Source organism: Lutra lutra, chromosome 3, assembly GCF_902655055.1.
Source record: "Lutra lutra chromosome 3, mLutLut1.2, whole genome shotgun sequence".
NCBI classification, from domain to species: Eukaryota; Metazoa; Chordata; class Mammalia; order Carnivora; family Mustelidae; genus Lutra; species Lutra lutra.
In genome coordinates, this window is record NC_062280.1 from 131,792,411 (window position 1) to 131,806,992 (window position 14,582).

Genomic DNA, 14,582 nt, shown 5'->3' on the forward strand with positions numbered 1-14,582 from the left:
TAATTTCTTATTAGTTCCAAGAGGATTTTTGTATATTCTTTTGGATTTTTCTATGCAGATAATCATGCCACCTAAAAAACAAAGACAGTTTCATGTCTTCCTTGCCAATTGGTATATGTTTTCTTTTTTTATCACAATAGCAAGGACTCCTGGTATGATGTGGAGAAGGAGTGGTGAGAGGAGACATCATTGCCTTGTGTCTGATCTTAGTGGGAAATCTTTGTGGCTTTCATCATTAAGTATGTTAACTGTAGGTTTTTGTTTTTAGGATTTTATTTATTAGAGAGAGAGCGAGCTCGAGCATGGGAGCACGTGGGGTGGGGAGGAGAACGTGGAGGAAGAGGGAGAGCAGGATCCCTGCTGAAGGCGAGCCCATCATAGGGCTCATCTCAGGGCTCAATCCCAGGATCCTGGGATTATGACCTGAGCCGAAGGCAGGTGCTTAACTGACTAAGGCACCCAGGTGCCCCTAGCTATAGGGTTTTTATAGATAGTTTTTATCAAGTTCGGAAAGTTCTTTTTTTACTAAGGGTTTTTTTAAAATCATGAATGGTTCTTGAATTGTGTCAAATGCTTTTTCTGCATCTATTGATATGAGTACGCCATTTTTCTTTCTCAGCTATTGATATGATAGATTATATTAATTGATTTTTAAATCTTTAACTAGCCTTGCATACTGGGAGAAATCCCACTTGGTTGTGTTGTATAATTCTTTTTATACTTTTTTGGATACAATTTACTATATTATGTTGAGGTTTTTTGTATTTAAGTTCGTGGGAGATACTAGTCCATAGTTTTCTTAAAATCTTTTTGTCTGGTTTGGTATTAGAGTGATGTTGGGCTCAAAGAATGAGTTAGGAAGTAATTACTCTGCTTCGACCCTCTGAAAGATATTGTAGAGAATTGTTATAATTTCTTTCCATTTAAATTGTTTGATAGAATTCACTAGTGAACCCATCTGGGCCTGGTTCTTTCTGATTTGGAACATTGTTAAATATTGAGTCTGTTTCTTTAATAGATATAGATCTGTTCAGAATGTCTTTTTGTGTGAGCTTTGACAGGTTGTGTCTTGCAGGTTACTGGTCCTTTTTATTAGGTTATCAAATCTGTGGGCATAGAATTGTTCCTAGTATTCCTTTTTGTTCTTTTAATTTCCACAGGATCTGTAGTTACATCCCTTCTTTCATTTCTGATATTAGTATTTCGTGTCCTCTCTTTTTTTCTTAGACTGGCTTGATGCTTAATCAATTTTATTGATCTTTTCAGTGAATCAGCTTTTTGTTTCATTGATTTTCTCTATTGATTTGCTCTTTCCAGATGCTTTTATTTATACCTTAATTCTTACTATTTCTTCTCTTATGCTTACTTTGGATTTAGTTTACTCTTCTTTTTCTAGTTTCCAAAGGTGGAAATGTAGATAATTATTTTAGATCTTTCTTCTTTTCTAGAGGTGCATAATAGAGGTTTGAACTCATGATTCCCGTGTGTGTGGAGAGGTGGTTCCCTATACCACTGCCATCACCAAACAATTCTCTATAACATTAGCTGGTTGTCCTACAATTTAATTCAATTCTTTTTTTTTTTTTTTTTTTTTTTGGTTAAGATTTTATTTATGTATTTGACAGACAGAGACACACAGAGAGAGAGAATACAAGCAGGAGAGTGGGAGAGGGAGAAGCAGTCTTCCTGCCAAGCAGGGAGCCCAATGTGGGGCTTGTTCCTAGAACCCTGGGATCATGAACTGAGCCGAAGGCAGACACTTAACGACTGAGCCACCCAGGTGCCCCTAATTCAATTCTAATACTGTCTACTTGGAGATAGTGTCAGATCCCACATGTTAAGGGCCCAGTCATAGAAGATTGCTGCTCTGACTTTAGGACACCACTCACAAGCCCAGATTATCACCTGTGCTTTTGACCAACTGACTATAGACTGGGAATTTGATCGACCCCCTCCTTGGTCTTCTGATGCCAGGTGTTACCTGGGCATGTAACAGACTGACTATCAATCAGAGGTTCCTACCACCACCTTCAGTTGAATTAATTTGCTAGAGTGTCTCACAGAGCTCAGGGAAATATTTTACTTCCTGGATTTCTGGTTTATGATAAAAAGATATGATGAAAGATACAGAAAAATGGTTAAATGAACATCCAGATGGAGGAAATGCATAGGGCAATGTATGGGGAAAGGGCACAGAGCTTCCATGCCCTCTCCAGGCATGCCACTCTGCCACCATCTCCATGTGCTTACAGACCAGCTCTCTGAACCCTGTCCTTTTGGGATTTTATGGAGATTTTGTTATATAGGTATGATTGATTCAGTCATTGGCTCTTGGTGATTGAACTTGGTCTCCAGGTTCTCTCCTTTCCTGAAAGACTGGGTGGGGCAAGTGGAACTGAACGTTCCAATCTTCTAATCACATGGTTGGCTTCACTGGCAACTAGGTCTTGTCCTTAGCTGAATTTCAAAAGTCATCTCATTAACATGACAAAAGATATCTTTCTCACACTCATCACTTAGGAAGTTTCAAGGGTTTTAGTTTGTGCCAGAAAGAGGGATGAAGACCAAATATGTATATTGATATTATAAATCACAGTATCACAACATTCGGTGCTGTAAATTTCCTTGTAAGCATTGCTTTCACTCCATTCCAAAAATTATACTAAGTTGTGTTTTCATTTCTTTCAAAATATTTTTACTATATCTTAAGATTTCTTTGACTCATGTTATTTAGAAATGTGCTTTTAATCTTCATATGTTATGGGATTTTCCAGTTATCTTTCTGGTTTTGATTTCTAATTTTTAACTTTATTGTGATCTGAGAGTAGACATATATGATTTTTTATTCTCTTTAATAAATAAAGAGAAAATTTAATTTGTAAGATGCCATTTATAGCCCTGAATATGATCTTACTTAGTGAATGTTCCATGTGAGCTTCAGAGAAATGTGTATTCAGCTGTTGTCAGATGAAGTCGTGTATAGATATCAATTATCTCCAGTTATTTGTTGGTGTTGTTGAGTTGAGTGATGTCCTAACTGACTTTCTGCCTGCTGTATTTGTCTATTTCTGAGAGAGGGGTGTTGAAGTCTCCAAGGGTGACAGTAGATTCATCTGTTTCTCCTTGCAGTTTTAGTGGTATTTGCCTCACTAGTTTGATGCTCTGTTGTTAGGCACATACACTTTAAGAAATGTAATGCCTTTTGAAGAATTGACACCTTTATCATTATATAATGCCCTTCTTAATCTCTGATTACTTTCCTTGCTTTGAAGACTTCCCTGTACAAAGTTAATGTAAGTACTTCTACTTTTTTGATTGTTGTTAACATGGTATATTTTTTCCTATATATACTATATATATATATAATATATATATATTAAATCTGTATGTGTCTTTATATTTAAACTAGGTTTCTTTTAGACAACATATAGATGGATTGTGTTTTTCACTTTATCCTGACAGTTTCTGACCTTTAATTGATGCATTTAGACATTGACATTCAAGTTGATTATTTATGTAGTTGGATTAATAGCTACCATGTTTGTTACTGTTTTATATTTGTTCTCTTGTTCTTTGTTCCTGCTTTCATCTTCTACTGTTTTTCTGCCTTTTTGATTTTAAGTAAGCATTTTATATAATTCCATTTTGACTCCTTTCTTAGAAGCATATCAGTTAAAATTACTTTATTAACCTTTTTAAATTGTTGCCACAGAGTTTGCAACTAAATTCTACTGTCAACAGTATACAACTTCATGGGTATTGTGTGTACTTCATATCAACAAAATAATCATTCCTTCTTATTCCTAGTATCATTCATATGTTATTAATTTCATATAGAAGCATACATAAGCATATATACATATGTATAAGTATACATGATGAAATACAGTGTTGCTGTTACTATTTTGAATAAACTGTTCTATATTAGATCATTTAGAATTTAAAAAAAGTTTTCAAAAAAAATAGAAGTTTTCATTTTACCTTCACTATTTCTTCTTTAGTGCTCTTGGTTTTCTTTATATAGATCCAAGTTTCTGACCTTTGTTATTTTCCTTCTTGCTAAAGAAATTTTGTTAACATTTTTTTGCATACTAAGTCTACTAGCAACAAATATCCTCATTTTTTGTCTGAGAAAGTCTTTATTTTTCCTTCACTTTTGAAGGATAATTTTTCAGAGTAGAGAACTTGATGTTGAGTTCCTCCCCTCCCCTACTCCATCACTTTAAATTTTTTACTCCATTCTCTTGCATGGTTTCTGAGGAAAAATCAGATGTAATTCTTATCTTACTTCCATTCTTGGTATTGTGTTTTTTCCCTTTGGCTTCTTATAGGAATTTTTTGTTATATTTGATTTTCTTTCATTTGAAAATGATATACCTAGGTATAGTTTATTTTGACTTTTATCTTGATTGGTGTTCTCTGAGTTTTCTGAATATGTGGTTTGGTTTCTGATAAAAATTTTGGGGGAAATTCTTAATCATTGTTTTTAAAAAATATTTTTTCTGTTCCTTTCTAGTATTCTTCTCCTTCTGGTATTCCCATTATGTGTATGTTACACATTTTGTGGTTATCCCACAGCCCTTGGTATTCTTTTTCTTTTTTTAGTTTTTGTTCTCTTTGGTTTTGGGTTTTTGAGGACTCTGTTGATATATACTTGAGATTACAGATTTTTCCTCACCCATGTTCAGTCTACTAATATTCCCATCAAACACACTTCTCATTTCCTTTATAATATTTTTTTTAAATATTTTATTTTATTTTATTTTATTTTTAATTTTTTTTTTATTTTTTCAGCATAACAGTATTCATTATTTTTGCACCACACCCAGTGCTCCATGCAATCTGTGCCCTCTACAATACCCACCACCTGGTGCCCCCAACCTCCCAACCCCACCCCTTCAAAATTCTCAGATCGTTTTTCAGAGTCCATAGTCTCTCATGGTTCACCTCCCCTTCCAATTTCCCTCAACTCCCTTCTCCTCTCCATCTCCCCTTGTCCTCCATGCTATTTGTTATGCTCCACAAATACGTGAAACAATATGATAATTGACTCTCTCTGCTTGACTTATTTCACTCAGCATAATCTCTTCCAGTCCCAATATCCATAACCCCACCCCCTCTCCCAACCCCCTCCCCCCATCAACCCTCAGTTTGTTTTGTGAGATTAAGAGTCACTTATGGTTTGTCTCCCTCCCAATCCCATCTTGTTTCATTTACTCTTCTCCTACCCCGTCAACCCCCCATGTTGCATCTCCTCTCCCTCATATCAGGGAGATCATATGATAGTTGTCTTTCTCCGATTGACTTATTTCGCTAAGCATGATACCCTCTAGTTCCATCCACGTCGTCGCAAATGGCAAGATTTCATTTCTTTTGATGGCTGCATAGTATTCCATTGTGTATATATACCACATCTTTATCCATTCGTCTGTAGATGGACATCTAGGTTCTTTCCATAGTTTGGCTATTGTAGACATTGCTGCTATAAACATTCGGGTGCATGTGCCCCTTCGGATCACTATGTTTGTATCTTTAGGGTAAATACCCAGCAGTGCAATTGCAGGGTCATAGGGTAGTTCTATTTTCAACATTTTGAGGAACCTCCATGCTGTTTTCCAGAGTGGTTGCACCAGCTTGCATTCCCACCAACAGTGTAGGAGGGTTCCCCTTTCTCCGCATCCTCGCCAGCATCTGTCATTTCCTGACTGGTTAATTTTAGCCATTCTGACTGGTGTGAGGTGATATCTCATGGTGGTTTTGATTTGTATTTCCCTGATGCCGAGTGATATGGAGCACTTTTTCATGTGTCTGTTGGCCATCTGGATGTCTTCTTGGCAGAAATGTCTGTTCATGTCCTCTGCCCATTTCTTGATTGGATTATTTGTTCTTTGGGTGTTGAGTTTGCTAAGTTCTTTATAGATTTTGGACACTACCCCTTTATCTGATATGTCATTTGCAAATATCTTCTCCCATTCTGTCAGTTGTCTTTTGGTTTTGTTCACTGTTTCCTTTGCTGTGCAAAAGCTTTTGATCTTGATAAAATCCCAAAAGTTCATTTTTGCCCTTGCTTCCCTTGCCTTTGGTGATGTTCCTAGGAAGATGTTGCTGCGGCTGACGTCGAAGAGGTTGCTGCCTGTGTTCTCCTCAAGGATTTTGATGGATTCCTTTCTCACATTGAGATCCTTCATCCATTTTGAGTCTATTTTCGTGTGTGGTGTAAGGAAATGATCCAATTTCATTTTTCTGCATGTGGCTGTCCAATTTTCCCAACACCATTTATTGAAGAGGCTGTCTTTGTTCCATTGGACATTCTTTCCTGCTTTGTCGAAGATGAGTTGACCATAGAGTTGAGGGTCCATTTCTGGGCTCTCTATTCTGTTCCATTGATCTATGTGTCTGTTTTTGTGCCAGTACCAGGCTGTCTTGATGATGACAGCTTTGTAATAGAGCTTAAAGTCCGGAATTGTGATGCCACCAACTTTGGCTTTCTTTTTCAATATTCCTTTGGCTATTCGAGGTCTTTTCTGGTTCCATATAAATTTTAGGATTATTTGTTCCATTTCTTTGAAAAAAATGGATGGTACTTTGATAGGAATTGCATTAAATGTGTAGATTGCTTTAGGTAGCATAGACATTTTCACAATATTTATTCTTCCAATCCAGGAGCATGGAACATTTTTCCATTTCTTTGTGTCTTCCTCAATTTCTTTCATGAGTACTTTATAGTTTTCTGAGTATAGATTCTTAGTCTCTTTGGTTAGGTTTATTCCTAGGTATCTTATAGTTTTGGGTGCAATTGTAAATGGGATGGACTCCTTAATTTCTCTTTCTTCTGTCTCGTTGTTGGTGTAGAAAATGCAACTGATTTCTGTGCATTGATTTTATATCCTGACACTTTACTGAATTCCTGTACAAGTTCTAGCAGTTTTGGAGTGGAGTCTTTTGGGTTTTCCACATAGAGTATCATATCATCTGCGAAGAGTGATAGTTTGACTTCTTCTTTGCCGATTTGGATGCCTTTAATTTCCTTTTGTTGTCTGATTGCTGAGGCTAGGACTTCTAGTACTATGTTGAATAGCAGTGGTGATAACGGACATCCCTGCCGTGTTCCTGACCTTAGCGGAAAAGCTTTCAGTTTTTCTCCATTGAGAATGATATTTGCGGTGGGTTTTTCATAGATGGCTTTGATAATATTGAGGTATGTGCCCTCTATCCCTACACTTTGAAGAGTTTTGATCAGGAAGGGATGCTGTACTTTGTCAAATGCTTTTTCAGCATCTATGGAGAGTATCATATGATTCTTGTTCTTTCTTTTATTAATATGTTGTATCACATTGATTGATTTGCGGATGTTGAACCAGCCTTGCAGCCCTGGAATAAATCCCACTTGGTCGTGGTGAATAATCCTTTTAATGTACTGTTGAATCCTATTGGCTAGTATTTTGGCGAGAATTTTTGCATCTGTGTTCATCAAGGATATTGGTCTGTAGTTCTCTTTTTTGTTGGGATCCTTGTCTGGTTTTGGGATCAAGGTGATGCTGGCCTCATAAAATGAGTTTGGAAGTTTTCCTTCTATTTCTATTTTTTGGAACAGTTTCAGGAGAATAGGAATTAGTTCTTCTTTAAATGTTTGGTAGAATTCCCCCGGGAAGCCGTCTGGCCCTGGGCTTTTGTTTGTTTGGAGATTTTTGATGACTGTTTCAATCTCCTTACTGGTTATGGGTCTGTTCAGGCTTTCTATTTCTTCCTGGTTCAGTTGTGGTAGTTTATATGTCTCTAGGAATGCATCCATTTCTTCCAGATTGTCAAATTTGTTGGCGTAGAGTTGCTCATAGTATGTTCTTATAATTGTCTGTACTTCTTTGGTGTTCGTTGTGATCTCTCCTCTTTCATTCATGATTTTATTTATTTGGGTCCTTTCTCTTTTCTTTTTGATAAGTCTGGCCAGGGGTTTATCAATCTTATTAATTCTTTCAAAGAACCAGCTCCTAGTTTCGTTGATTTGTTCTATTGTTTTTTTGGTTTCTATTTCATTGATTTCTGCTCTGATCTTTATGATTTCTCTTCTCCTGCTGGGTTTAGGGTTTCTTTCTTGTTCTTTCTCCAGCTCCTTTAGGTGTAGGGTTAGGTTGTGTACCTGAGATCTTTCTTGTTTCTTGAGAAAGGCTTGTACCGCTATATATTTTCCTCTCAGGACTGCCTTTGTTGTGTCCCACAAATTCTGAACCGTTGTGTTTTCATTATCATTTGTTTCCATAAATTTTTTCAATTCTTCTTTAATTTCCTGGTTGACCCATTCATTCTTTAGAAGGATGCTGTTTAGTCTCCATGTATTTGGGTTCTTTCCAAATTTCCTCTTGTGATTGAGTTCTAGCTTTAGAGCATTGTGGTCTGAAAATATGCAGGGAATGATCCCAATCTTTTGATACTGGTTGAGACTTGATTTAGGACCAAGAATGTGATCTATTCTGGAGAATGTTCCATGTGCACTAGAGAAGAATGTGTATTCTGTTGCTTTGGGATGAAATGTTCTGAATATATCTGTGATGTCCATCTGGTCCAGTGTGTCATTTAAGGCCTTGATTTCCTTGTTGATCTTTTGCTTGGATGATCTGTCCATTTCAGTAAGGGGAGTGTTAAAATCCCCTACTATTATTGGATTCTTGTCGATGTGTTTCTTTGATTTTGTTATTAATTGGTTTATATAGTTGGCTGCTCCCACGTTAGGGGCATAGATATTTAAAATTGTTAGATCTTCTTGTTGGACAGTTCCTTTGAGTATGATATAGTGTCCTTCCTCATCTCTTATTATAGTCTTTGGCTTAAAATCTAATTGATCTGATATAAGGATTGCCACTCCTGCTTTCTTCTGATGTCCATTAGCATGGTAAATTCTTTTCCACCCCCTCACTTTAAACCTGGAGGTGTCTTCGGGTTTAAGATGAGTTTCTTGTAGGCAACATATAGATGGTTTTTGTTTTTTTATCCATTCTGATACCCTGTGTCTTTTGATTGGGGCATTTAGCCCATTAACATTCAGGGTAAGTATTGAGAGATATGAATTTAGTGCCATTGTATTGCCTGTAAGGTGACTGTTATTGTATATTGTCTCTGTTTCTTTCTGATCTACTACTTTGAGGGTCTCTCTTTGCTTAGAGGACCCCTTTCAATATTTCCTGTAGAGCTGGTTTGGTATTTGCAAATTCTTTCAGTTTTTGTTTGTCCTGGAAGCTTTTAATCTCTCCTTCTATTTTCAATGATAGCCTAGCTGGATATAGTATTCTTGGCTGCATGTTTTTCTCGTTTAGTACTCTGAATATATCATGCCAGCTCTTTCTGGCCTGCCAGGTCTCTGTGGATAAGTCTGCTGCCAATCTAATATTTTTACCATTGTACGTTACAGACTTCTTTTCCCGGGCTGCTTTCAGGATCTTTTCTTTGTCACTAAGACTTGTCAATTTTACTATTAGGTGACGGGGTGTGGACCTATTCGTATTGATTTTGAGGGGGGTTCTCTGAACCTCCTGGATTTTGATGCTTGTTCCCTTTGCCATATTGGGGAAATTCTCTCCAATAATTCTCTCCAATATACCTTCTGCTCCCCTCTCTGTTTCCTCTTCTTCTGGAATCCCAATTATTCTAATGTTGTTTCGTCTTATGGTGTCACTTATCTCTCGAATTCTCCCCTCGTGGTCCAGTAGCTGTTTGTCCCTCTTTTGCTCAGCTTCTTTATTCTCTGTCATTTGGTCTTCTATATCGCTAATTCTTTCTTCTGCCTCATTTATCCTAGCAGTGAGAGCCTCCATTTTTTATTGCACCTCATTAATAGCTTTTTTTATTTCAACTTGGTTAGATTTTAGTTCTTTTATTTCTCCAGAAAGGGCTTTTATATCTCCTGAGAGGGTTGCTTTAATATCTTCCATGCCTTTTTCAAGCCCGGCTAGAACCTTGAGAATCATCATTCTGAACTCTATATCTGACATATTACCAATGTCTGTATTGATTAGGTCCCTAGCCTTTGGTACTGCCTCTTGTTCTTTTTTTTGTTGTGAATTTTTCCGCCTTGTCATTTTGTCCATATAAGAGTTTATGAAGGAGCAAGTAAAATACTAAAAGGGTGGCAACAACCCCAGGAAAATATGCTTTAGCCAAATCAGAAGAGATCCCGAATTGTGAGGGGGGAGAAAGGGGATAAAAAGGAGTTCAGAAAGAAAGAAAAAAAAAAAAGAAACTATTAAAAAAAAAAGAAAGCCGATAAAGAAAAAATATAAAAAGAGGAAAAAATATATATATATTAGATAAACTTGCAGAAAGTGGTTGATTTTCTGTTTCTGGAATTGCTGTTCTTCTTCTCTTCAATCTCCCGTTGGATTTGTAGGTGTTTGCAATCTTTAGATAAGCTATTTAGCTGATCTCCCGCTACCCGAAGTAGTCTCAGCCTGCTACTTCTCCGCCATCTTGACTCCTCCTCTGGCTCCTTTACAATATTTTTTACCGATAGCATTTCTTTTTTGTTCTTAGGAATTCCATCTCTCTGCTTTTACATTGTCCATTTCTTCTTTTATGATGTCTCTTTTATCCATTAGGGCCCTTACCATACGGGCTTAGCATAATTTTTTCTTGATAGTCAGACACCATGGCCTTGGTAAAAGGAACTGCTATAAATAGACCTGTAGGAATGTGGTGGTGAGGTGCTGGGGAGAGAAAGCATCCTTAATGCTGTGATTAAATACTTTTTTTTTTTTTAGTCAATTTATGCTGCTGGACTGTAAACTTCACGAGTTTCTCAGGGTTTTTTCAGCGCCATTGAGTGGGAAAAGATGACAATAGTTGGCTATAGTTGGATATTTCCCTTCTCTATGTTAGTTGGGCTCTTAAAATACCTCAGCAGGTTGGGATTGGTTAACTAGTTTCTCCTGAGGGCAGGCCTTGTTAACAGATTGCTCTGATATATTTCAAGTTCATTTTCCTTTCCCCTGGGAAGCCCAGGAGGATTTTTCTGTTACTTATTAAGAAGACCTGGTTGATCTCCTGGAAATAAATCATACTACAAATGTAGAGTTCTCTCTACGACTGGAGGGGCTGAAACCACTGAGATTCCGGCAATTTGTCAATTACAGTTCAGTTTTCCTTACCTGGGCACTGTTTGCCATAGTGATTTCCACTTGTGTGTCTCTGGTCCAATAATCCATGACTCCCTGTAGTTTGCTCTTTGTCTCCCCAATCTTCAGGGCATCGGTTTGCCTTGTTCTTCTTCTCTCTTACTGGATCCTAGAAGAGCTGTTGATATATATCAGTTTGTTTAGCTCTTTACTTGATAGAATGGATGGACTTTTGGATTCCAGGATTTTTACTTTCAGAACCAGAAACCTCTATAGTGCTTTGTTTCATCTCTCTTTTACTACTGGTTTGCCCTGAATTTGCACAGCATTATAGAAGTGTGCAGCACAGTGAGGAAACTGAAGGACTAGCATTTTGATAGCAGAAATGAAAAGAAGGGCCCCACAACCAGAAATTATTGGGGAAATCATGGAAAGGGAAGAACCTGGGAAGTAGCTCAATAACATTATGTATGAATTCAGCTCTGAACCGTACCTTTGTGATTTTGATCCAAATTAGAGGTCTAACCGTTGCAGTAAAGCAAGATAAAGAATCAAAAGTCATTCAGGTTAGAAAGGAAAAAAATAAAACTGTCCCTTTTACAGATGACATTATTGTCTATGTAAAAAATTCTTAAGGATTAATACACTCAAAATTCTAGTAAGCAAATCAGAAAATTTGCAAGAGACAAGTTTCTCATACAAAAATAAATTTTATTTCTGTGCATTAACAATGTTGAAAAATACCTTTAACAATAACTTCAGAAATTGAAGTAAGTAAATAAGTATTTAAAATATCAATGTCCAAAACATGTAAGGATCTGTGTGCTGAAATCTATAAATCGCTGATGAAAGAAATGAAAGTATTAATTAAATGATGAGATATATTGTTCTCATGTATAGGAAGACTCAAAATAGTAAAGATGTCATTGAAGAGACTTATAGATTTGACACAATACCAGTTAAGATCCTGGCTAGCTTTGTTGATTGATATACGCAAGGTGATTCTAAAATTTATATGAAAAGATAAAGTAACAAGAATAGCTGAAATGACTTTGAAGAAGAATAAAGTTGAGGGAATAATATTTACTGGCTTTAGGATGTACTATAAAACTCTAATAAAGAATACAGTATATGATATCAGCAACGTGATATACACATGTATCTTTACAACAGAATAGAGTCTAGAAATAGTCTTGCACATATATGGACAATGATTTGTAGCAAAGGTGCAAAATCAGTCTAAGGGAGGAAGGATAGTTATATGCCAAAAAATGGTTCCTGACCTAACCTCACACCTTAAAAAAATTAACTCAAAATTAACTCTAAATCTAAAATATAAAACTATCGAACATGTAGAAGAAAACATATAGGGGAGAATCTTTGTGATCTAAACTAGGCAACATCGCTTTAGACATGATAATAGAAGGATGTACATAAAAGACAAAAATTGGTAAATTTGACTGGGACTTCCTTAAGTTAAAATCTTTTAGTTTTCCAAAGATGCAACAAAAAGATGTGTTTCAGACTGGAGGAAGATGGTAGAAAAATTTTTACTTGACAAAATTTTGACGATATCAAAAACATGTAAAGAAGTCCCTTAAGCTTTAATAGTGGGAAAACATAAAATTCAACTTAAAAAATGGGCTTAAACTTGAACAGACACTTGACCCAAGAGGATATAAGGATGTCAAAATAGCACCTGAAAAGATGTTCAGCATCATTAATCAATAGGGTAATGTATATTAAAACTAGTTTAAGATATAGCTACACACTTAGTAGAATAGCCAAAATAGAAAATACTCATGGTGCCAAGTGTTAGCAAGGATGAGAAGCAACTGGAATAGATTACTGATGGGATTGCCAAGTGGTACAGCCACTCTGGCAGTTTGGCAGTTTATTACGAAGTTAAACATACACAGTTACCTTCTTATTCAGCCTTACTCCTCATAGGTTTGTATTTATGAAAAATGAGTGAAAACTGTGTTCCCACAGAAGCCTTTATATGAATGTTTTTAATAGTCCTATTCATAATTGTTAACTAGATACAACTCAGATGTACACAGACTGTGATAATCCATTTATAAAATGAAATACTAGTCGGCAATTAGAGGAATAAACTCTTGACATACACAACTACTTGGGATGCGTCTCAAAGGCAATATATTGAGGTCAGAAAGACAAACTCAGAAGGTTGCATACTGTATGATTCAAGTTATAGGACATTGTTGAAATGTCAGAACTGTAGTGATAGATAAGAGATGAGTAGTTATTCAAGATGATGGGAGTTGGAAGGATGTGATTATAAAGCTGAGAAGGGATAGGATAAATGAAGGTTTTTCTTAGTGTTATGGAACTGATCTATATCTTGATTGTGGTGCGGTTATACAAATCTACAATTCTGTCATTTTTAGAATTGTATACACAAACACAAAAGAAAAGAAAGAATAAAAAAAAGTCAGGCTTTTTTTTTGCCTGATTATTTAAAAGGTAATTAAAAACAACAGAAAATTCCTATAAAGCCTGAATATGAAATAATTATTTTAGCTTTTTATGCAGTCAGATGTTACTATTTTCCTTATTGGATAATTTTAGCACCTCCAGGGTGTACTTTTTAACCCTCCTTCTGTAAATAGGCTGGGCTTGGCTGAAAATGGAGCTAGCACCAGGATAAAGGACTGGCCATTTGGCCTCCCTGCTGTGGCATATTTTGATCTTGAATGGCATTAGAGGATGCATGCATAGTTAAGGTCACACATGTGTCATTATGACCTCTCTGTCTTACTTTTGAAATTTTGAGCTTCTTAGGTGTTAGGAGGTTACATCATGAAATTTCTGAAGTATTCATGTATCCATGGATTACACATTACTGTAGTATGTCCACTCAATTTTCATAAAGGGACAAGCACATTTAGAGTATTGTAAATGGTCATTTTTCAGTTGGGATTAAATTGAAAATAGTAGGTTTGAGAGTTATTTCTGCTACAATAGAGCCTTTTTAGTAAGTATCTTTTGGCTTTTTAGAGTTATGAATGGAGCTGATCAAAAGGCTGTTTTGTTCTCAAACTATGTTAATACCAGTAGATACTATATAATAACATACAACTATGTCATAAGAGGTTTAGAATAAGTTCCTTTAGAAGTAAAAATTTAAAAATTTTTTTCCTATATAAGAAAGATTTTGAGATATTTCAGTTATAAGTTTATAAACTTAGACTTTTTGGCTATATTTTGTCAGAAATAACAGGCAGATGAAACATAAAGTCAAAATCTGTTACCAGAAGAAGGTAAAAATGTGTAATAGCCTGATTAAAATAGGGCCTTTAAAGAATATTCTTAAATAGCCATGACAGTATTAGCAATTCCAATTCATAAGGCTGCCTGTTTCCTTATCAGGCTGTAAGAAAAGGTAGAAATTACTGAGATATTTCATGTCTAAAGGCAGGCTTAGTGATTTCATGTGCTACCGGTGTATTCCATCTG

At 36.0% G+C, this 14,582-nt stretch overlaps 1 protein-coding gene across 13 annotated transcripts in view; it reads left to right on the forward strand.

The window, feature by feature from the left end:
- Positions 1-14,582, forward strand: part of NBEA (neurobeachin) — a 677,938-nt gene that overhangs the window by 125,855 nt on the left and 537,501 nt on the right. The gene's annotated exons all lie outside the window — the stretch shown is intronic.